This window comes from Xenopus tropicalis, chromosome 6 (assembly GCF_000004195.4).
Source record: "Xenopus tropicalis strain Nigerian chromosome 6, UCB_Xtro_10.0, whole genome shotgun sequence".
NCBI classification, from domain to species: Eukaryota; Metazoa; Chordata; class Amphibia; order Anura; family Pipidae; genus Xenopus; species Xenopus tropicalis.
This window is the reverse complement of record NC_030682.2, coordinates 23,870,060-23,895,197: the sequence shown is the minus strand read 5'-3', so window position 1 is coordinate 23,895,197 and position 25,138 is coordinate 23,870,060.

Below are 25,138 nucleotides of genomic sequence, written 5' to 3'. Positions count from 1 at the left end.
GCATGGGAGGCGCCCAGTGTAGCATTAGTCCTTAAGGAAGCACCATGCTATAGTGATGGAAACCTTGGAGGCCTACTGAAGAAGCCTTGGGAGACTACTCATGAAAGTGATCACATATACATACATGTGTCTGTATGGCAGACCACCAATCCCAAATAATAGGAAGGGCTGAGCTGCACTGAGCACATCTATACAGCAGAGCAAGGAGCACATTTATGACACCAATGAAATTAGTTTTGCATGTTACTTACTTTGGAGAAATTGGAGAACCGCAACTGCACTTGCAGACATAAGTGAGCCCTAATATCCATGTACTGTGGATCTATGTGTATTGCGCCCATGGACACTGGTTTTGGTAACAGTGAGAGTGTGTGGGGGCTGCGTGCAACTCATGTAGGGCACTGTAAACTAATAAGTTGTGGGGCAACACTGTAGCTCCCAGCAACATGCAATAACTTTGGCTTCTCACTTGGAAAAGGAGCCAATGTAGAATAACTCTCAATGCCAGATTTGGTAAATGACCTGAACCACAAGTATCTCATTCAAAAACAACCAAACTCCTTTATTGAATCTCAGGCAGTTTATCATCTGGGGATGTCTGCAGTAAAGTACGCAAGTAGCATTCGAAACATAAGCAGAGAAGAGCTTCTTTATTCAACTTGGGAAACCACTTCTCCCTGGAGATAACACACACCCTTTAGGTCAGTGCTGTCCAACTTCTACGGTGCCGAGGGCCGGAATTTCTCTAGCAAACATGGTGGAGGGCCGCTAATGGAAGCCAGTTTTGACCACTCCCCTTTTTGAAACCACACCCACTTCAAACCCCACCTATTTTATCACAATGGTGTTAGCACAGCAAAATCCCAAATGCTTGGTCCTTACTGTGGGGATATCAACCATCATTCATATGTGAAAGAATTATGTCATATTAAGATATACCCTTAAATTCCATATGCCTCCTCCTCCCCTGTGGATAGCAGAGCAACCCCCAGTACATAATTACACACCTTAGGGACCATTTAATGGTTATTTCCAACTGCTAACAAACTCCCACAACAAACCCCTGCCAGGTTCACCTCCCACAAGCAGCATAGGGCAAGCAGAGTATGGCACACACAGGCAGCACTCTGCCTGTCCTATGCTGTCAGTGTGTGCGCCATACTCTGCCTGTCCTACCCTACATGTGTGTGCCATACTCTGTATTCCCTATGCTGCCTCTGTGTGCCATACTCTGCCTGCCCTTCCCTGCCTGTGTGTGCCATACTCTGCCTTCCCTATGCTGCCTCTGTGTGCCATACTCTGCCTGCCCTACCCTGTCTGTGTGTGCCATACTCTGCCTGCCCTACCCTGCCTCTGTGTGCCATACTCTGCCTGCCCTACCCTGTCTGTGTGTGCCATACTCTGCCTGCCCTACCCTGCCTGTGTGTGCCATACTCTGCCTTCCCTATGCTGCCTCTGTGTGCCATATTCTGCCTGCCCTACCCTGCCTGTGTGTGCCATACTCTGCCTGCCCTACCCTGCCTCTGTGTGCCATACTCTGCCTGCCCTACCCTGTCTGTGTGTGCCATACTCTGCCTGCCCTACCCTGCCTGTGTGTGCCATACTCTGCCTTCCCTATGCTGCCTCTGTGTGCCATATTTTGCCTGCCCTACCCTGCCTGTGTGTGCCATACTCTGCCTGCCCTACCCTGACTGTGTGTGCCATACTCTGCCTGCCCTACCCTGCCTGTGTGTGCCATACTCTACCTGCCCTATGCTGGCTGTATGTGCCATACTCTGCCTGCCCTACCCTGCCTGTGTGTGCCATACTCTGCCTTCCCTATGCTGCCTCTGTGTGCCATATTCTGCCTGCCCTACCCTGCCTGTGTGTGCCATACTCTGCCTGCCCTACCCTGACTGTGTGTGCCATACTCTGCCTGCCCTACCCTGCCTGTGTGTGCCATACTCTACCTGCCCTATGCTGGCTGTACGTGCCATACTCTGCCTACAGTATCTATGTCTGAGGTGTGAAGAAGTGAACAATGGGAGTGATTACAGCCTGAGCCTGAGGTGTGAACACTGCAGGGGGTGAACAATGCAGGTATTAAAAGGTGTGAAAAACACAGGGGATTACATGTTTAAACAATACAGAGGGATTACAGCCTGAATCTGAGGTGAGAACCATGCAGGGGGCAGTTAATCTCAGTACTGATACCATTTAATGCTTACTCAAAGGTAAGCCATCAAAGCAGCCAGACAGGTGGGGGGGCCACACAGAGGGGGGTCGGCCCGCGGGCCGCCAGTTGGACAGCATTGCTATATACTATAGAAATCAGACTGCATGCTGCTAAATCCAGTGATAACACATCCCTTACTTTAATCATGTGATAACCCATCCCATAAATTAATTTAGGGATAATCTATCCCATATTTGAATTCAGTGATAACACATCCCACTTTAATTCAGGGATAACCCATCCCACACATTAATTCATGGTGACCCACCCCATACTTTAGGAAAAACAAGAGAGCAAAAGTTTAACAAAATAGTTTTAATTCAAGAGAATCAACAATTAGCAAAGGGAAACAATATATGCACTTTCTACATTTTGTATCATTTTGTTATGTACAAAAGCAAACACAGTAGTTGGAGCCACAGGAACTGACAGTCAATAGACAAATAAAAATTAGAATGAATAAAATATTTGTATAAAATGAAAGAGACCTGCCCCAGAGATGCCTTCGCTTGGGATAAAAAGGACAGGGGGTGTATTATCTTCCATGAGAAATAATGGCTTTTAGTACAGAAAAGAGCGGAAGTTGGTGCTACTGGCCGAGTAGCCAAGATCTTGTCGCTGAGTCTGGTGTGATAAAGCCCTGCAGGGGTGGCTTCGCTGTCGCCAGGCTTATAAGGTTGCACTTTTGAACTGTGTTGTTTAAGTCTGGCCATACAAGCCCACGGGAAGATGGAAACAGGATGACTGAGCCTTTGAAGTTGCCAGGGTGTAAATAGCAAATGGAAGGGGGGGAATAAAGCCAAGCACTCACAGTAACCTACTGTCTCCGGCACTACATGAACTTGCACAGAAAGAAAGTGCAGAAAGGCATGACAGAGACGGCAAAGGAGTGGATGAGAGATTTGGGAAAATTGTTTAAAATTACAGCATTCAGGTTTTCGTTGACATAATATCAAAGGTGAATTCAGCCTTTATGATATCGAAGTCCCGGCTGCCGCTGCGGAGAAAATCACTTGTGCAACAAAGGCAACATTATGTCGCAGGAGAGTAAGTGGTGATAAGGCCCATTTTGGAATGAAAAACCGCTGTGTGGCCTTTGAAAGACCTAATAGCTCAGTCAGAAAAATAAAGAGCCGCTTATGAAACAACAGCAAACTTTCATGTGGGTACCCTGAATTCATTTTCCTCCCTAATGTAGTAATCACCATTACTCAAGTGAATGGGCAGGAGAAGAAAGGGAATTAGAAGAAATGTAATCCCTAGCTGCTTGGAACTTTAATTCAGCCCTGTCTAGTTAACAGATGCACTGGTACAGCCCGATTAAGCCTGAACAGTGACAGCATTAAAGGGTCACTATAATTTCATTTTATATTTTCTAAAGGGAGCCGAGTGCATACTTATTTTCTTCTTTTTTTGTTCCCCTATGTCAGGGGTAGGGAACCTTGGCTCTCCAGCTGTGATAAAACTACAAATCCCAGCAAGCATTTTCCTTAATTAACCATGACTGTGGCTGTCAGACTCCTGCAATGCATTGTGGGACTGGTAGTTCCATAACAGCTGGAGAGCCAAGGTTCCCTACCCCTGCCCTATGTTCTATGAATGTGTTAATGGTTCACCTTGACTATACTATGGTTTATCACAGTCACCCCCAACATGTTGCTCCCCAACCCCTTGGACTTTGCTCCCAGTGGCCTCAAAACAGGGGCTTATTTTTGAATTTCTGACTCGGAAGCAAGTTTTGGTTGCATAAAGAACACACACACTGCCAAGCAGAGGCTCCTGTAGGTTGCCAGTCCACATAGGGGCTACCAAATAGCCAATCACAGCCAATCATGGTGCCCAGGGGCACTGCTGCCATGGGGTGAGTTGAGAAATTTGCCTCAAGCGGCAGCTCTTTAAATGTTACCAGGGGTGGCAAAAAGCCGCTCCTGATAACTTTAAGAGCCTAATTGCTTTTTTAAAGAGCGCAATTGCACTAGCGTTGAAGCCCACCCTGGACCCCCTCCGGTGCTGTAAAAGTAAGCTCAGAGGCTGAGGGGGGACAGTATTGCAGGAGTTGCCTCAGGGTGGTTTAGGGGTCAGAAATGCCCCTGATGGCACCAGCACATTAAACAGCACTTTTTATTATAATTTATAACAAAACCTTACACCAGTTTAACAAACACGGATTTACAAAATAAAATGGGATCAAAGGACCCTGCTCACAAAAGTTTACAATCTATTGTGTTTTACTCCCATTACAAGAAGTGAGAATGGGGAACATCAGCCCAAGTTCTGCGTTCTTACTGGGCATGTGGGCAGGTAAGCATTGCTGTAACTGGCAACACAAACGGGCCAACCAAACCGCAGGGTCTGCTTCTTCCATAGCCACAGGAAGGGTGGGCAACAGGGTGGGGGTTCATAGCCGTGAAGTGCATTCAGGGCCTCCCTGAAGATTTTTTTGCAGGAGGGCCCGGCACAATCTAGGAGGTAGAGGTGCACGTGCTAGAGTGCTATGGGGCACAACCCAGACTTTCCCTTCACCTTTATTTAAACTACAACTCCCATGGTTGGGAGACTTAAGCCATACGGGCTGATTCTCAACCTGCGGATAAATGCAGGTACATGGAAAGACTGTTCAAAGTACAGGGGCTGTGTTTATCCACAGGCCAAGAATCAGCCCCGTGTGGCTAAAACCTTACTGGTTGTTTTGCTCCATCCATTACCTGTTATGTCCCTACTGTTTCTACCTACAGCTACTGTTTTTCACGGGGCAAGCACAGGGCAGTTGCCCCTATTTTCACCCCATTAAGACCGCTGTGGAAGCTAAGACAGTCCTGCCCCCTAGTGTTTCAAACAAACCTTATAATGCAATCTTGTGTAATTCTGTTTTTTTCTGAGACTTTGGCTATCAAACAAAGCTGAACTGAAAAAAGCTAAAGAACACTCTGTTAACTATATCAATGACTGCTCTGTATTTTATTATAATTAACATTTTGTGTTTTTATATAAGTGAATGGAGCGGTGCCAAGTAAAGGAATCAAAACGCGAGGCAAGGGAACCTTTAAATATTTATTTTTCATGAGAAATTATGTCCAGCTTGTCATATCTCATGAATTGCAATTTAAAGCTCTCAATAAAAACACAAAAATTTAATGTATACTTGCAGGTTAATGCGTGTAAACATATCCTAATGCCTCGGTTGTGATTTGTTTATTGGGTTTTATAGCAACACTAAAATACGGGTAACTAGCGCTCACGAACAATAACACAAGTTAACGAGTTGGAAGATCTAAAGGCTCACGCAACATTTTTCTGCTATTTAAGAAATATATTTAGTGATGTCGTCACATGCTAACAAATACTGGGTGGTCCATATGCTTTTGGGAATATGTGGCAGTTCTGTTGGGAACGCTTGAAAGTCTATAGGGAGATGCTTGCTTTGTGACTTGTGTTTAGAGACCCGGCCGCTTTGAGATCTTTTACATCAGGAAATTCGTCAATAAGTGGCAAAGAATATTATAACAAGTTTATTATATTTGCTCCTCTACAGGTGTGGGAAACCATAAAGTAAACCAAAGTTATGCAAAGTGCGCCAAGCAGTGGCCATGTGATTTACCCTGCAGCCTGGGCTTCTATCTATGGATTTTATAGTTACTAAAGTGCAGAGTTACAGAGATTGTGTTCTAGGGAAGTGAAAAGGGCCATAGAGCATGTATTCAATTGTAGTCATTAAGATCCTTATAATGGTGCGTATAGGGGCCATCGGACTGAGAACCCCATCAACAAGCTGATGTGGTCCCTGATCCAATGGGAAGATCAAACCTGCCGATAAACACCTGAACAATTTTCAGATAATGATCAAAAAGGCCCAGCGGGGGACTCTATACATGGGCAGATAAGCTGCTGAAAGGACTTGAACCGGCAGTTAAAATCTGCCTGTGTAAAGGTGGCCATACACGCACCGATATTATCGTACGAAACCTCGTATCGCAGGAAGCTGCTGATATCGGACGACTCGCCGATCGGACCAGTTTGAAAATTTTGATCGGGCGCCATAGAAGGCGCCTGACCAAAATTCTCCCTTCAGAGCTGAATCGGCAGAAGGAGGTAGAAATCCTATTGTTTCTACCTCCTTACCTGCCAATTCAGCCCTGAATGGTGTGTGGCGGATCTTACGATGTTTCGTGCGACCGATGGTCGTACGAAACATCGTCAGATCGCCACGTGTATGGCCACCTTTAGGCCAGCTTTAGTTAGTATGTTATCATAATTTGACCTAAGACATCAACCATTTTTCCTAGGAGAGGGAGAAGATCTATCAAAGTAATATTGCATATAAAAACAACACACTTCTATGAAGAGGTAAGTAGATTACCAGATATGGGGAAGATTGTTGGCATGGCCTATCTAGACTTTGCTGAAGTATTTAATATAGGAAGTTTTAGTCTGTCTGGATGGGTCAGGGTTCAATTTGGGTAACCATTGCAGGGTCAGGTTGGGTGTGGATCAGGCTGGGGAAGTACATTTTCCTTTGCCCCTGAATTGTCCTTGCCTTGGAACCTTAGGCGCACACAGAAATACTGTAGAGAGCAGAATGATGCGGGTGCTAGTTGGGTGCATGCCCTACAATAGCAACATTGTGCGGGTCGAATGTGGGTTGAGTTTTTCTGATCTGCACATTACTAGTGGAAACTACTGCATCCATTTTGGGACTAAATGCTCTTGCACTTCATTCATTTTGGGAATTTGATGCAAGTGGGAACACAAATGCTCTTTAGAAGGCTCCTTCAGTGTTGTGTTGAGGGCCAACTTTCCACTCCCTAGTCCCAACTCTGCCAAATACACCCACTGCCGCAGAGGATATTGCAAGAAACAACCCATCCCAGGGTCAGGGGGGTCCTAGCAGAATTACGCAGAACACTGGGAGAGGTTAGATGAACCCATGCAAGTGAAACCACCAAACTTTTAAAATATCTAATTACAGGAAAACAGGATCTCTTATTTTACAGTAAATAAAATGGTTCTGTTCGAGTCTGTGTAAAAATAGTGCAGGATTCTTTAAAAAGGACACTGCGTGGTTAAAGTGTCCCATTGAAATAAACGTAAATTGCAGCTTAATTACATGAAGCTTTAGTGCTGGCAAATCCTCAGGAATTTTTACTTCAGATGATTGTGATATCACTGAAATGTTTGCTGTGGTTTGGTTGGTTATATATCAGAGATAAAAGACCAATAAAAGCACTGTCTTCATTTATAGACATTTCTCTTTCCCAGACTGTATTCTAGCTGCGTTGGACTGTGGGAATGGACAAACCATGTCCCTACATAATATATCATAAAGAAAGACTAGTGCTAAACTCAGTTCTATTAAACAGAGCAGGCAGAAAAACTCCCAGGGCAACAGTGCTGATATTTGCACCCCCCTCTCTCTGCCTTCAGCAGATGCCCATATGTACTCAACAGCTTCACTGCAGTGGTAAGTGACCCCACACTGCATTAATGTCATCACAACCATTATATGATGAAATTGGGGCACAAAGTGGACCAGGGTCAGGCTAGGGTGAGCGGGGTTGCCACCCCAGGGGCCCCCGTCTGCCACACACACCCCCACTTCTCCCCCCGAGCGAGTATATTTCAAACTTAACTAGGCGCGATTGGAGATGGGAGGTCAGTGGCGAGCATTGGCGAGGATCGGGTCTGGGTCAGCAGAGTTTTTTCCCTGTGTCCTGCCAGCCCAGTCCGACCCTGAAGTGGGTTCTGTCAGAGAGTTAGAGAAGTTTCAGATATTAGTGAGATGCTAGTTGCTGCAACAAGGGCTGGAGGACTGCGACTCTGTATATACAAACAATTGTTACACAATATAATTTGGAACCACCCTTCAAGAGTATTTTCATGCGATGGCATTTCACATTTACCTAAATTAATTACAGAACCCTGTTTTTGGGGTTACACCACCCCAGTGTGGATTCCAGAAAAACCTTAAATCCTGCTATGTAAAATCATCAGTATTGACTAAACATACAGGTATAACCTATTGCATAGGACAACTTATCCCAATAATTCTTGTAGAAGAGAAAGAACCATAATCAGCTACTGAGGCTTCTGTGTTCTAATGTGCTTCATGGGGCTGATCATCAGTAGTATGAGCCATTGGGTAAAGCTAAACAGAAAATTGCCATTTAAAGAATTAAGGGCTGCCCCCTGGGATCATAGGATTCACAGTGCACACAAACAAGCCAAGGCACACATACATGCTAGGCCCCATCAGCCAATGAATGGACAGAGTTCTGCCTTTTGCTTCCACACTACTTCCTGTTACAGTCAGAGCTGCATTATTTCCTGTCAGCTGATCTCTGAGGGAGCACACAGCCCATCACTAAATGGCGGCTCAAGGGAAAGGATGTAAAAGGGCAATATTAACTGATATTTATATATATTACAGATTGGTGAGATTCTTTAATAGGCCACTTAATATGATATAAACTATCTGTTGGTTAAGTATTCATTCTGGGGGTATACTGTCGTTTTTCTTAAATAAATTGTAGAAAATGTGCAATTGGTCTTCATTTTTAATTATGTGTGTTTGTTTTTAATTATTTAACTTTTTGTTCAGCAGCTCTTCAGTTTGGAATTCTGGTTGCTAGGGTCAAAATTACCCTTGCATTTTGTTGGAAGACGTCTATACTTCTTCTTACCCAGCTCTGCAGGAAGGTCAGCGCTCACCCACACGAGAGAAACGAGAGGGAACTCTGTGTATGGCTCACGTCCTGCTGGAGTCTGTTGCAGTTTAACGTTCACAAAACCCCTTTGTGACAGAAAAATGTTCTTTATCACTTCCTACAGCTACGATTTTTCTAATCCTTGTCTCCTATGGAGCCGTTCATTAGAACATTCCTAAATGAGTGTACAGTTCATTTGCCTGGACTTTAGCCCACTAACTGACACTGATATGCTACCCTGGAAAGGATAAGGAGACATGAAATTCTGTGAGCATTAATTATATTTACAGTCCATGTCCCACCCTGATATGGATTCCACTATATTATATCTACTGTGTTTACATTCTGGTCTCCCAGCAGGAAAATTACCGTCAAGAGAGTTTATCTCAGTAGGGTGTTCATCCTACGTTTCCAGTTAGAGAAAATGTGATGTTCTTTTTACCAAACTAACAGACTGCGTAATACTGAGCCTTAATTACAGAAGCAAAGCACTAAGTGCAAATTACTGGTGCAGTTAACCCTTTTAATACAAACGCACAGGCGGTGTGCAAAGTACAATTTTAGGTACAGGTCGCCATTTTTCCCCCCCAACAAATTGGACAAAATTAGAAAACTGGGCAGCAAAATGGAAAATGGGGTTCAATGTTGACAATAGGAATAATATAAATGCAAATTATACATAAATTATACACTAAATGGTAGTTTGTTGGGGGGATCCTTAATTGAGAAAGATCTGGGGTTTTTTGTAGATGTGAGTATATAGATAGGTCAGTATGGGTCTGTATGTGAGTGTATAGATAGGTCAGTGTGGGTCTGTATGTGAGTGGATAGATAGGTCAGTGTGGGTCTGTATGTGAGTGTATAGATAGGTCAGTATGGGTCTGTATGTGAGTGTATAGATAGGTCAGTATGGGTCTGTATGTGAGTGTATAGATAGGTCAGTATGGGTCTGTATGTGAGTGTATAGATAGGTCAGTATGGGTCTGTATGTGAGTGGATAGATAGGTCAGTATGGGTCTGTATGTGAGTGTATAGATAGGTCAGTATGGGTCTGTATGTGAGTGTATAGATAGGTCAGTATGGGTCTGTATGTGAGTGGATAGATAGGTCAGTGTGGGTCTGTATGTGAGTGGATAGATAGGTCAGTGTGGGTCTGTATGTGAGTGTATAGATAGGTCAGTATGGGTCTGTATGTGAGTGTATAGATAGGTCAGTATGGGTCTGTATGTGAGTGGATAGATAGGTCAGGATGGGTCTGTATGTGAGTGGATAGGTCAGTATGGGTCTGTATGTGAGTGGATAGATAGGTCAGGATGGGTCTGTATGTGAGTGGATAGGTCAGTATGGGTCTGTATGTGAGTGGATAGATAGGTCAGTATGGCTCTGTATGTGAGTGGATAGATAGGTCAGTATGGCTCTGTATGTGAGTGGATAGGTCAGTATGGGTCTGTATGTGAGTGGATAGGTCAGTATGGGTCTGTATGTGAGTGGATAGATAGGTCAGTATGGCTCTGTATGTGAGTGGATAGATAGGTCAGTATGGGTCTGTATGTGAGTGTATAGATAGGTCAGTAAGGGTCTGTATGTGAGTGGATAGATAGGTCAGTGTGGGTCTGTATGTGAGTGTATAGATAGGTCAGTAAGGGTCTGTATGTGAGTGGATAGATAGGTCAGTATGGCTCTGTATGTGAGTGGATAGGTCAGTATGGGTCTGTATGTGAGTGGATAGATAGGTCAGTATGGGTCTGTATGTGAGTGGATAGATAGGTCAGTATGGGTCTGTATGTGAGTGGATAGATAGGTCAGTATGGGTCTGTATGTGAGTGGATAGATAGGTCAGTGTGGGTCTGTATGTGAGTGGATAGATAGGTCAGTATGGGTCTGTATGTGAGTGGATAGATAGGTCAGTATGGGTCTGTATGTGAGTGGATAGATAGGTCAGTATGGGTCTGTATGTGAGTGGATAGATAGGTCAGTATGGGTCTGTATGTGAGTGGATAGATAGGTCAGTGTGGGTCTGTATGTGAGTGTATAGATAGGTCAGTATGGGTCTGTATGTGAGTGGATAGATAGGTCAGTATGGGTCTGTATGTGAGTGGATAGATAGGTCAGTATGGGTCTGTATGTGAGTGGATAGATAGGTCAGTATGGGTCTGTATGTGAGTGTATAGATAGGTCAGTATGGGTCTGTATGTGAGTGGATAGATAGGTCAGTATGGGTCTGTATGTGAGTGGATAGGTCAGTATGGGTCTGTATGTGAGTGGATAGATAGGTCAGTATGGGTCTGTATGTGAGTGTATAGATAGGTCAGTATGGGTCTGTATGTGAGTGGATAGATAGGTCAGTATGGGTCTGTATGTGAGTGGATAGATAGGTCAGTATGGGTCTGTATGTGAGTGTATAGATAGGTCAGTATGGGTCTGTATGTGAGTGTATAGATAGGTCAGTATGGGTCTGTATGTGAGTGGATAGATAGGTCAGTATGGGTCTGTATGTGAGGGGATAGATAGGTCAGTATGGGTCTGTATGTGAGTGGATAGATAGGTCAGTGTGGGTCTGTATGTGAGTGTATAGATAGGTCAGTATGGGTCTGTATGTGAGTGTATAGATAGGTCAGTATGGGTCTGTATGTGAGTGTATAGATAGGTCAGTATGGGTCTGTATGTGAGGGGATAGATAGGTCAGTATGGGTCTGTATGTGAGTGGATAGATAGGTCAGTGTGGGTCTGTATGTGAGTGTATAGATAGGTCAGTATGGGTCTGTATGTGAGTGGATAGATAGGTCAGTGTGGGTCTGTATGTGAGTGGATAGATAGGTCAGTATGGGTCTGTATGTGAGTGGATAGATAGGTCAGTACGGGTCTGTATGTGAGTGGATAGATAGGTCAGTATGGGTCTGTATGTGAGTGTATAGATAGGTCAGTGTGGGTCTGTATGTGAGTGGATAGATAGGTCAGTGTGGGTCTGTATGTGAGTGGATAGATAGGTCAGTATGGGTCTGTATGTGAATATATATATATATATAGGTACAACAACAAGAGATCCTCTGCACTCACCCATTATCAATATATATAGGACATTAAGACATTCTGTGCATTAAGCTACTAAGAAATGCCCTTCCCTTTAAGCAAAACAGGGATTGTTTGTCCATATATTGCAATATACTTCAAGCTGGCCAACTGCGTCAAAGTCATCCCTTCTGACCAGTTCCTACACTGACTTATGTGATTCATATATATGGTAAGTATAGGTTTGTGGGTGCTGGGTTTACTTGGAAGGGTTGAACTTGATGGAATCTGGTCTTTTTTCAGCCCTATGTGACAATGCAACATTTTGTACGTATAATTACAATTCTAAAATGCATCATTTTTTGGCATCTGACTCTTTAGGTGCAATATCGCTGCCCTATTTGATGCTGGCCTCAGTAGGAATGCTGGAGGTGCCACCATCTTTGGTTCCAGGGTTCCCAAGTATCTATTGACACACTTGTATGCAGCGCTGTCACAGACGCAGTGTGACATCACTTCCACAGCTCCATTGCCGGATTTCCTAAGGAAATCTGTGCTGGCTGGGGGCATATTTTATTTCTTTTGAAGAGTTGTTTATTTAATATAAAGGCACCCAAGGGCTGACCCCCTAAAACCTGCTGTCCAAAATGTGTGTGTCTTTGGACATAAGTACCTTAAATGAATGGCACGAATTCACAGAAGAACTGTGGCAATTTAGCACAACCACAACTGTGCCGCAAAGTTTTCAATTAAATACCCTTAAATTGTGTGCAGCTTAATAGGTGCAAGAAAATGACTGGCATGTTAGCAATGCCCAATACATGGGTACACTGGCACTTTCTGTACTGCAGCCAATTTAGGTGCATTTTTGTGCCCGTCTCCGTACCCGCTGTTAGTACATAGAGCCCATTATCTCCCAAAGCTGGAAACTTGCAACATAGACAGATGTACATGAACAGGTTTTTTTTTCTTTTTCATTTTCAGACAAATAAAATTTAAGATGATAGAAAAAGTTGATCTCCAAAATGAAAAAGGATTTAATCCCAGTATCTTGAAGTTCTCAAGTGATAACAAGACACGAGGCAAGAAACAACATTCTTTTGCTATTCCCAGAGGATTATATAGATACAGATACTATCACATCTCCCGTATATTGCACAGGCTTATAATATCTCACTCCAAATTCTTGGGTTGCAATAACAAGCATTTACTGATGTGTATTTATGTATAATCTTTACCACTTATCATGTTTTCTCTTGTTTTAAAGGCATTTACCATCATTTCCTTTTTTTAAAAATTTTTCCATTTGATTTTATTCTCTAGTAGCTTTCTGCTAGTATATATATATTTTATAACTGCTTTCAGGGTCAGACTGCGCCGGCAGGACACCAGGTAAAAACCCCGGACCCCGGCCCAGAGCCAATCCCTGTTGTAAGTCTGTGCTCTCGGGAAGGGGGATGGGTGGGTCGTGGGTGCCAGGGGGGTGTGGGGAACACAGCAGGGGTCCCTTGGGGGAAGCAGGGCCCCTGCAGTGGCAGTCCCGGTGGGCCCTGCACCCCCCACAGTCTGACCCTGACTGCTTTGGAGTCTCTTTTTCTTGAAAATGTTCTTACAATGATCATTCTGCTACTTCATTCTTGTTGGGGGGTTAAAGATCCTTCCATGATGCAGATAAGGGGGTTAAGTTAATAACTTATTGCAACAGCAGCATGCCCTGTTGTTTTAATTGGTCTACTGCAAGTTAGAATATGAACACAAACAATTTAGCGTACATATTGAAAGCTTGGCGCTCTGGACCAGTTTTGGACAAATTCTACCCTTCCTATAAGACACTCTTAAAACTTTCATCAAGTGGTGGCTGCATCATAAGACGCATCATAAGTCATCTGTGGGTAGGGTTGCCACTTTTCTTTGCTATTACTACTGGCCGTTAGGTTGGGGGCAGGCAGTGACGTCACTTGGAGGGGGGAAAGGGCGGATTAGGCAGGGGGGTGGGCGAATTTGGATGGCGTAATGAAAATGGCAGAGGGGATGGGATAATGGGAGGGCCAGAGGATGGTTTCTATATAAAATTGGGTTAGGGAGGGATTAAAGGTAGGGTACCACCCATATAAATTTACCGGCGGATATATTACCGCTGATTATTACAGTTATTTTGCAATACTTGCACCGGCCCTAGACCAATCAAATACCAGCTGGGTGGCAACCCTATCTGTGGGATTGAATTTGAGAAGAATATCAGAAAGGTCTCATATCACTTTCACTTTGGCAACTGACCCACTTGCCAGACTAATCCAATAACTGTAGGCCCATCAGATTTTTGTACAAGGTGGCCATTGGCTTACCTTAGCTATGCGTTACTCCATTCCTTGGAACTACCATACCTGGAAGAACATGAATACTAAATTCCAGCAATGTCTTAACTGCAAATATATTTGCTGGGCAGTATTAACAGCATTAAAAAAGACCCTCTTGCCTACCCCCACCCTAGACCCAAAGGCCTAAATGCCATGCAGAGGAAAATACCCCATTTTATTTGGAAAGCTGAATGGCCTAAAACCAATCTTTTTCATCTAAACTCTATGGTAAGATGGGAGTACCCAATCAAAGATGTATTATCTGGCCACCCCAATAGTCCCCTTACATTATCCCTCCTACAAAATGGCTATTGCTAGAGAACCAACCCATTCCCCATAGGTCAATGTTCCTTGCAAGTGCCCCTAAAGCATAGTGCACTCTTGTACCACAGTCTCAGGATATAGAGCTAAGCTAGAATCTAAACACGGCAGAACCAGTGGGCACTTTAACCATTTGACTATACCATTGTTATGAAAGCAAAAAAGTGAGTTGAACTCATAATTTCAATACATAGAATTTTCCCAGGAGTTCCTCTACTTTTTTAAATGTTACACACAGTTTTCAGGCAAAAAATGTAAACTTTATATTATTATTATTATAGAACCTTTTCTCCCAGGCAGTGAACAGGCCGATATGGCATTATGCAGCAGCAGTGACTCGGTGCAGTATTAGTAGCACATAAATTATAGAAAGACATGAAGATGGATGGGAGCATTTTCTGGAGGTCCTCCAGGATTTTAGGATTCCCAAAAACAAAAACACACTGACAAGAGCAATACAACTCCATAAATCAACTGATGTCGGCATGGTGGGGAACTGAACACATAGCAGACTAAGTGCTTAATTTACTCCATTAATATTCACTACAAATGTTTCAGATTTCAACATTTCCATGGGTTGAATCGGTCATTCTTCCCTGCCATTTGCATTGAGGGTTAACAGCACAGGGGTGTTAGAGCTCAGCACTGCCACACGGGGGAGCTCTAACTCCCCTTCTCAACCAATTCATCAGCTCTGATGGAAACAACAAAATGTTAGCATTTTTAAAGGGGTGGTTCACCTTTAAGTTAACTTTTAGTATGTTATAGAATGGCCAATTCTAGGCAACTTTTCACCAGATCTTGCCAGCTTTCTAATGGGGGTCACTGACCCCGGCAACCAAAAAACTATTACTCTTTGAGGCTACAATTTTATTGTTATTGTTACTTTTTACAAGTAATCTTTCTATTGAGGCCCTCTTTCATTCATACTCCAGTCTCTATTTTAACCACTCCCTGGTTGCTAGGGTAATTTGTACCCAAGCAACCAGATACCTGATGAAACTCCAAACTGGAAAGCTGCAGAAAAAAATTAAATGAGTTCATTCCAATCGCATTTAATCTCAGAACAAATGTTGGTCACAAATGAAATTTAAATCGTTTTTATTAATGTTCTTATTCAAGGAGGCTGTAAAATCTCTCCATTTATAATGAACATGACGGATCACCCGCAGACCTCAGTTACAGATCCTTCCACAGTGCTTTCCCTAGAAGTTAATGTCAGGCTTGGGGAGGTGGGCCAAAGTTCTGATAGGCTGAGGTATTGTTTACATTTCTCTTCAGCCTATCAGGAGTTTGGCCCACCCTCAATGCAAGGCATACATTTCTGGGATTTTAGGAAAAGGAGCCGAGTTTGAGTCCGACAAAGGTCCATAACAGGGGGGTCGTCAGGGAGCATGGAGGGATAGCGTGGTGGAAGTGAAGAGTTTATTAAAGGTATAGTGATGAATTTCTGATAAAAGTGGGAAAGTATAACTTTAATGAAATTGTGAAAAACCTGCAACATGAATGTGTCTACAGAATCTCAGGTTTTCTAGATTTCTTTCATTTGATTGCCCCTTACACATTGTACAGTTGGATTAACCTTGGACTTTGCTAAAGCGTTTGATACAGTACCTCACAGAAGGTTAATGATCAAATTAAGGAATATTGGCCTAGAACATAATATTTGTAATTGGATAGAGAACTGGCTGAAGGATAGAGTACAAAGAGTGGTGGTAAATGGAACATTTTCTAATTGGACCAGTGTGGTTAGTGGAGTACCGCAGGGGTCAGTCCTTGGGCCTTTGCTTTTTAACTTGTTTATTAATGACCTGGAGGTGGGCATAGACAGTACTGTTTCTATTTTTGCTGATGACACAAAATTGTGCAAAACTATAAGTTCCATGCAGGATGCTGCCGCTTTGCAGAGCGATTTGATTAAATTGGAAAACTGGGCAGCAAACTGGAAAATGAGGTTCAATGTTGATAAGTGCAAAGTTATGCACTTTGGTAGGAATAATATAAACGCAAACTATCTACTGAATGGTAGTGTGTTGGGGGTATCCTTAATGGAGAAGGATCTAGGGGTTTTTGTTGATAACAAGTTGTCTAATTCCAGGCAGTGTCATTCTGTGGCTACTAAAGCAAATAAAGTGCTGTCTTGTATAAAAAAGGGCATTGACTCAAGGGATGAGAACATATTTTTGCCCCTTTATAGGTCCCTGGTAAGGCCTCACCTTGAGTATGCAGTGCAGTTTTGGGCTCCAGTCTCTAAGAAGGATATTAATGAGCTGGAGAGAGTCTCAACTTAACTGGTAAAGGGGATGGAAGGGTTAAACTATGAGGTTAGACTGTCGAGGTTGGGGTTGTTTTCTCTGGAAAAGAGGCGCTTGGGAGGGGACATGATTACTCTGTACAAGTACATTAGAGGGGATTATAGGCAGTTGGGGGATGTTCTTTTTTCCCATAAAAACAATCAACGCACCAGAGGCCCCCCCTTTAGATTAGAGGAAAGGTACTTCCATTTGAAGCAGCGTAGGTGGTTTTTCACGGTGAGGGCAGTGAGGTTGGGGAATGCCCTTCCTAGTGATGTGGTAATAGCAGATTCTGTTAATGCCTTTAAGAGGGGCCTGGATGAGTTCTTGATCAATCAGAATATCCAAGGCTATTGTGATACTAATATCTACAGTTAGTACTAGTGGTTGTATTTATAGTTTATGTATGTGAGTGTATAGATTGGTAGGTGTGGGTTAGGTGTGCTGGGTTTACTTGGATGGGTTGAACTTGATGGACACTGGTCTTTTTTCAACCCTATGTAACTATGTAACTATGTAACCTTGGACTGCTTCCTACAGCAGCTTCCCCTTTGGCATAAATTCAGTGTATACTATAATATAAAATAGTACGTCCAAATGATGCAGTAAAGCATGATAAAAGTTTTACACTTCCAGTCCAATAGAATAAATGAGAAGAAACAGCACCAGTGGCACCACAGTCAATAACTTGATGCCGGGAGAAGACATTGTCTGCTGTGTCTCGGCACTCGCCATCCATAAACCCCATGGAACCAATTTAGAAACATGGCCAGTTATCACTGCAATTCACCTTTTATTGGTGGCCAGAAAGGAAGATGTTCCCAAAACCTGTTGTATGTTGCACCAATAAAACATGAATTGCCCTTATTATATTGTGGGCATCCGTGTAGTCTCTAAACTGGTTTATGTACAAACCATCATAGACAGTAAAAGTGCACAAGAAACCTCCGTGATTTACAAGAGGGGTCAATCTGCTATGGGGCAGGTTTATCAAAGTGTGGGATTAGAGCTCACTGCAGAAAGTACCCACCCAAATTATCAGTGGGTGAAAGTTAGATTTCTGGATCACAGAGACCTTATCCGCACACCCTAACACTCCAAAAGATTTTTGTCCGGTGCACACTGCTGAAGGGATCGGCACCCTCCAAAAACACTGTAGCTACAAAAAAAGCGAATGGCACTCAGGACTACAAACAAGGGTATAACCCTTTAAAAGTTTATTAGCACCTCCGCAATAAACTTTTAAAGGGTTATACCCTTGTTTGTAGTCCTGAGTGCCATTCGCTTTTTTTGTAGCTGAAAGTTAGATTTCATCATTTTATACATATGCCTTTGAAACCCCCATAGGAATAAATAGAAAGTGGGTGAGTCTATCTGTGGTGAGTTCTAATCTCACACCCCTCAGGGGACGCTCAGGCAGGGGAGTGGGGTCACAGCTGCAAAAAGCTGTAAAAGGGATGTGGCGTGGAAGGGGGTTGGGGGCAGATGTTGGGAGGAGGGTCCTGTAGGTTGCATCCCATGCAGGGGTGCAGGCTCGGGGGAGAGGGGGCGGCCAGGCAAGGGGAGGGGGTCACCGGAACCCAACAGGGCTGGGGTGCACCAGGTTTTTTACCATTTTCCTAGATGACCTAGATAAGATTGCAAGCTCTATCGGGCAGGGCCCTCTCCGCCTCAGTGTATGCACCCATTTATTGTAAAGCGCTGTGGAATATGTTCATAAATAGAGATGTAGCGAACTGTTCGCCGGCGAACTAATTCGCGCGAACATCGGGTGTTCGCAAGTCCGCAAATTCGCGAACTTTTCGTGATGTTCGCAATTTGGGTTCGCCGGCACCGAAAAAATCGCAAAACTTACGATAACGGTACGAATTCTCCGAAAAAATCGCAAAACTTACGATAACGGTACGAAAAAGTCGCAAAACTTACGATAACGTTACGAATGATCCGAAAAAGTCGCGAAACTTACGATAACGGTACGAATGATCCGAAAAAGTCGCAAAACTTACGATAACGTTACGAATGATCCGAAAAAGTCGCAAAACTTACGATAACGGTACGAATGATCCGAAAAAGTCGCAAAACTTACGATAACGTTACGAAAGCTCCGAAAAAGTCGCAAAACTTACGATAACTTTACGAAAGCGCCGGAAAATACGAAAAAGTCGCAAAATTACCGATCATTTCGAAAAACGGCGTGTGTCAATTTTTCAGAGGTTTTTGCCCTTGATCCCCCTCCTGCATGCCACTGTCCAGGTCGTGGCACCCTTTAAACAACTTTAAAATCAGTTTTCTGGGCAGAAATGGCTTTTCTATTTTTTAAAGTTCGCCTTCCCATTGAAGTCTATGGGGTTCGCAAAGTTCGCGAATATTCGCAATTTTCGGCGGAAGTTCGCGAACAGGTTCGCGAACTTTTTTTTTGAGGTTCGCTACATCCCTATTCATAAATACATGTTAATAGTAAGGTTCATAATGGGGCCTAGCAAGACCTTTAAGAGAGGACCTCCCAAGAGCACACAGGGGCTGATAAGCTGCTGGCCTGGTATGAGGGGGCTAAGGCAGCCTCTTAAGACTGTAATGGGCATTCATAGTAACATGGTAATTTATTGTTGGAAAATGAAACACATCCATCCAGTTTAACCTTTTGGTCTAAATAAAACCTGCCTACCTGCTAGATATGTATAAAACACCGTTTTTGGATGTAGCGCTGTCTTTTTCCCATTGCGGCCATGTACCCAGTTGCGCTCACTCCCACTGCAGTGATTGTGCCAAAACAAACACCATTGCTTGTACAGTTTTTTGTGAATGGGATTTAAGCTGTCATCAAAATTATTATTGAGGGGATTTTGTCATTTCTGGTGTGTGATGCTAAGAAGTCATTAGCATGTGATTCCTTTGGCACAAGTCCATTGCGGCGATTGATCCAGTGTTTTGTGGGAACCTTGGACGTATTGCCATTTTACAGGTATCAGATCCGTTATCCGGAAACTCGTTATCCAGAAAGCTTTGAATTACAAATCATTTCGATTTTTTACATTGATTCCCTTTTCTCTGTAATAATAAAACAGTACCTGTACTTGATCCCAACTAAGATATAATTACCCCTTATTGGGGGCAGAACAGCCCTATTGGGTTTATTTAATGGTTAAATGATTCCCTTTTCTCTGTAATAATAAAACAGTACCTGTACTTGATCCCAACTAAGATATAATTACCCCTTATTGGGGCAGAACAGCCCTATTGGGTTTATTTAATGGTTAAATGATTCCCTTTTCTCTGTAATAATAAAACAGTACCTGTACTTGATCCCAACTAAGATATAATTACCCCTTATTGGGGGCAGAACAGCCCTATTGGGTTTATTTAATGGTTAAATGATTCCCTTTTCTCTGTAATAATAAAACAGTACCTGTACTTGATCCCAACTAAGATATAATTACCCCTTATTGGGGCAGAACAGCCCTATTGGGTTTATTTAATGGTTAAATGATTCCCTTTTCTCTGTAATAATAAAACAGTACCTGTACTTGATCCCAACTAAGATATAATTACCCCTTATTGGGGGCAAAACAATCCTATTGGGTTCATTAATGTTTTACTGATTTTTTAGTAGACTTAAGGTATGGAAATCCAAAATACGGAAAAAAACCCTTATCTGGAATACTCTTCGTCCCGAGCATTCTGGATAATGGGCCCTATACCTGTACAAGGAGTGTGTTTGGACACAGTTACCTTGTATTGCATCCATTTTTGCACAAATCTGGGCATCGTCCTGAGGTCAACCCTGAGAAATCTACCCCTGCCCTTATGTAGTATGCTCCGCATCCATTAATCACGGCATATAATACCCAAGCGGGTTACACCTCAACCTTATCAGATGTTTCTCTCCTATAGCATTTATTATATCTGGAAAGCCGATGCCCCACTCGCCCAGAAAAGACTCTAAGACAAATAGATACGCGCGGAACAAAGCTGAAATGGTCGGCGTACTGTTTCTGTTGGCAACGTGCAGCAGCATGTGGTATTCCTCAGATAAAATCCAGATTGCCACAAATCCTAAGAAGAGTTTATAGGGCCAAAAAAGATCTTTATCACATAACTGAGTGATGTTTTGACTCAGACCGGCGCTGACTTTTTAATCACAATGTTAAGTTGTAAAAACAAATGGATTCTCGAGTTTTCTTTATTTCCGTACATACATTATTTGTGGTAACAGGACGGTTATACTGGGTTGGGGGGAGAAGACAAAAAGGGCCACTGTGGGACCTCAGCACCAAACTGATAATGTAAGAACTCTAAATGTTTGGAGCATTATTATTTACTGTAGCACAGAAAGCCCCAGGCATTCACACATTGCTTTATAAGCAATAATATTATATAGTATTCATCAGCGCTCATTTATGAACAGTGCAATGTACAAAGAACGATTTCAGATGCAAATTGCCAAAATGCCACTTTTATACCCAGAATTCCAATATCATTAGGTCTTAGCCCAAAATAGTATTTGCTGCAATTGTATTATACCAGATGCATCAGCTTTCTTGACTATTTGTGAAGCCAGCAAATAGAACCCTGGAAATACCAACAGCTTAAAGGTGATGGTCCAAGCTGGGTCCAGTAGATTTTTGGGACAGTTTGCCCCCAGGCCACTGGTACCCTCAAACCCACTGCCACTTTAGTCACCTTTGCCGCTATCCCCCCTCAGCTGTCACTCACCCACTTGCTGATTTCCCCCTCCTGCTGGTCTGTTTGATCAGAATTGCACCCCCATTTCATGTGCATCCCTTGCTTATTTCTCAATGGCGTAACTTGATGTTACTGTTTCATACAGCAAATTCAATTTAGGGCCCCAAAACATTGATAAATTGATCTATTCCAACAAGATTCATCAAAACTACTCATTAATAGGGCCTTACTGGGACCTCTACACTGCTGGGCCCCCCTACTATTTCCCTGCTATTTCTATTTCTGGTCCTGATGGCAGTAGCCCCAGGGTTTCCCAGCCAATAGACACTTGCACTAGGGTTGCTGAAAATTCAGACATATGAAAAAAAAGCATAAAGCACCTTAATATCTCCATTAAAAAGCCATTTTAGAGACACATGGCTTTCAGATATAGGTGAAAGCTGAAAATTCAGGGACAAGTCTAAAAAATCCACCTGGAAGGGCTGCACTGGTTTCAGCCCAGCAACAGGCACTTTTAATAAGTGTCCCTGAATTTTCCGTGATCCGTTATCCCTAACTTGCATGAGATTCAAAAAAGAAGGCAGGACAGATGCTCAGTGGGCTAGGGAAGAAGGGGCTGCTGTACAGAGATCTTTGCATACAATTATGATTGGATACAATTACTGCTGGATATATTGTATGGAAAGAAGAGTAGGAGTCATGAAATAATGAAATAAGTCAAAATTGGCTACAACTAAAGAACAAGGTAAGAAATACCCAGAGGCTTAAAGATGTTTCCTATGTAGTTACAATATTTTCTAGTGGAAAAGTAAGAGAGACCCCTGCTGGTACAGTGAGGTACTGAGCGCTAGTAGAGATAGCAATGCACTGTAACCAGGTAACTAGAACTGCAGCAAGAGTTACATATTTAGGGGGTCATGAAATAACAGAGGAAAAGTCTGCACAAGTTTTAGTAACTCACAGGAACCAGCGGGCAGCACTGACTGCTCTGATTGGTTCTTACAGGCAGCAAGACCTGGGGAAACCACAACTACTTATCACTCTTAGAAGTACAGGTATAGGACCTTGTATCCAGAATGCTCATGACAGGTGCATTGTCGAGCCTGCAACCCTTACCCCTTCCCCTAGTTAAACCCACACCTCTAACCCTTCCTTGCAAACAACGCACATAGACACAGTAGCTGGGAGAGAAGGCCGCAGTTATTTATTTATTAACATAAAACTTAACATCAATTAACATTTTGTAACAGTAACAAAACCGTTTGTATAACAAACATTTACAGTAACCAACAATCCTTACTCGCCTCCAAGGGACTGACCCTGAGCCCAAATGTAACGCCTGGTTCCTGCCTCCTTTTTCCCCAGCCCTAAACCAAGGCTAACTGCCTTCCGGTCAGGACCCCAGGCCTACCGGGCTACACTCTCCTTGTCAAGTACCCCCCTTAAACTTCCCCCTGGGGGCACAGAGTAAGGTACCCTCCGCCAACTGCGACAATAACAACCTTCTTTCTCAGGGAGGGAGGGTGGGACGCTGCGAGCTGCTGACTCTCCCTCCGTCTGGATCCTACTGAGGTAAGATGGCGTCCGTTGTTAGACCCTCCTCTTTGCCCGGGAATCTTCGTGATCACCCATTGGCTCGCCATCTGAAACAGTAAAAAAGGGGAGGGGGGAAAGGGGGGGTGGGCTGCCCTCCTTACCCTGTCATGCCCTGCTTCCCTGTGCTATGCTTCGGGTCATTGGGCCCCAGGACCCGGGGCTTTCCGGATAAGGGATCTTTCCGTATTTTGTCTCTCCATTCCTTCTAAAAAATCAATTAAACATCATTTAAACTCAAGTACGAGGTACTGTTTTATTATTACAGAGAGAAAGGGAATCATTTTTAAAAATTAGAATTATTTCTTATAATGGAATCTATGAGAGATGGCCTTTCCGTAATTGTAAACTTTCTGGATAATGGGTTTCCGGATAACAGATCCCATACCAGTTCTGAAATTTAAATTTCTATTAAGTCTTAAAAATGAAAGGATGATCTCTGGCCTATACACTGGGTGCCAGGTTTTTTGGTGTATAAAAATTTCACCCAGTCTGTACTAACAAAGTATTTATATGCTTAAAAACAGCAGCTCTAGCAGGATTTGTACGAAATAATATGCACATGTTAAACCTGCAGTGTCCTGCCCTATATACTTATGACAGTCTTTATTCACAGAAGACATTCATAAAATGAATATGCCATAGCTTGCCTGCCATTGCCAACTGTATTCAAAGCTGCACCAGGTCTAGTAACTCATGGCAACCAATGAGATTTTTCCCAGTAAATGCAATGCTCATTGGCTCCCGTGTTTCTAGTAGAGTTGAGCCAAATTGAGACAATGTCATTTCGCCGTCCCATTGACTCCAAAGCATTTCTGGGAGATTTTGTGATTTAGCGAAATTGCAGCGTTTTTCCTAAATGTTTGGCAAAGCATTAGAAGTTTGCCCATCACCATTTTCTACAGACCCAAATATTAAAGATATATTCTTTCTGGATTCCCCTGGAATCATTTTTGCCAGGAATTCCATACAAACACAAAACGCGGCTCTTACAATTGCTGGTAAACCCTCATGACAATGTAAAATGGCTCGATTTGCTCTTCTGCGTACTTTTGCAATTTTTTTTTCGACTTTTTGAATTCTTTTTAGATTTTCCAGTTTTCTAGATCAGTTTATAAATGAATATAATGAATCTGATATAACAGCGCCACCTACAGTTTATTTCAGCCAACTGGCTACAGTCAGCTGAAATTAAAGGGAAACTCTAGCTAAAATGTTTAAGAGCCCCACACAACACAGAAACCCCTAATATACCTATCACTGTAATCTGTTCCTTTAAAAAGTATTAATAAATATCATTTTATATGCTGAAATCCAGCTGCAAAACAGTTCTTCTCTTTCTGCATCATTTGAAATCCTGGCAGGGGAGGAGGGACTAAAACAATGATGTTACAGCTTACAGACAGCATGTAGGAACTGCAGAACCCACAATGCATTGCACTGCAACGTTCTTTTCCTTATTTACATTATGTGTGCAGGGAATTGTGGGATTTGGAGGATGCACCAGTTGACTACTGTTACATTTTATTTAAGTCTCAAAGCCAGATCAGCAGGGGAACAGGGGGCGGGGCTTAGGGAACTTTTCCAAACCAAATTGTTACATTAAAATCATCATCATCATAAAAAGGCTGCATATTATTTAATTGATATATATTGCAAATTGCTTGAAATTATGTTTACTTTTCAAACAGCTAAAGTTGCGTTTGGGGGGAGTTTCCCTTTCATTTGTGTGAAAAGAAACATCCCATGCTGTTTCTCTGCTTAGAACTGACGTGAAAAATATCACATGACCCTTCCCTGTTTACTAACTTCATTTTCTAAGCAGCGCAACTTCACAAGTCTTTCCCATGAAACTGATTTTCAGCCGACTGTAGCCGATTGGCCAAAGGGACCAGCAGGTGGTGCTGCTGTGTCACATTTATTACGTTGGCAGTTGAAAAACTGCTAATATTTTGAAAACTAGAA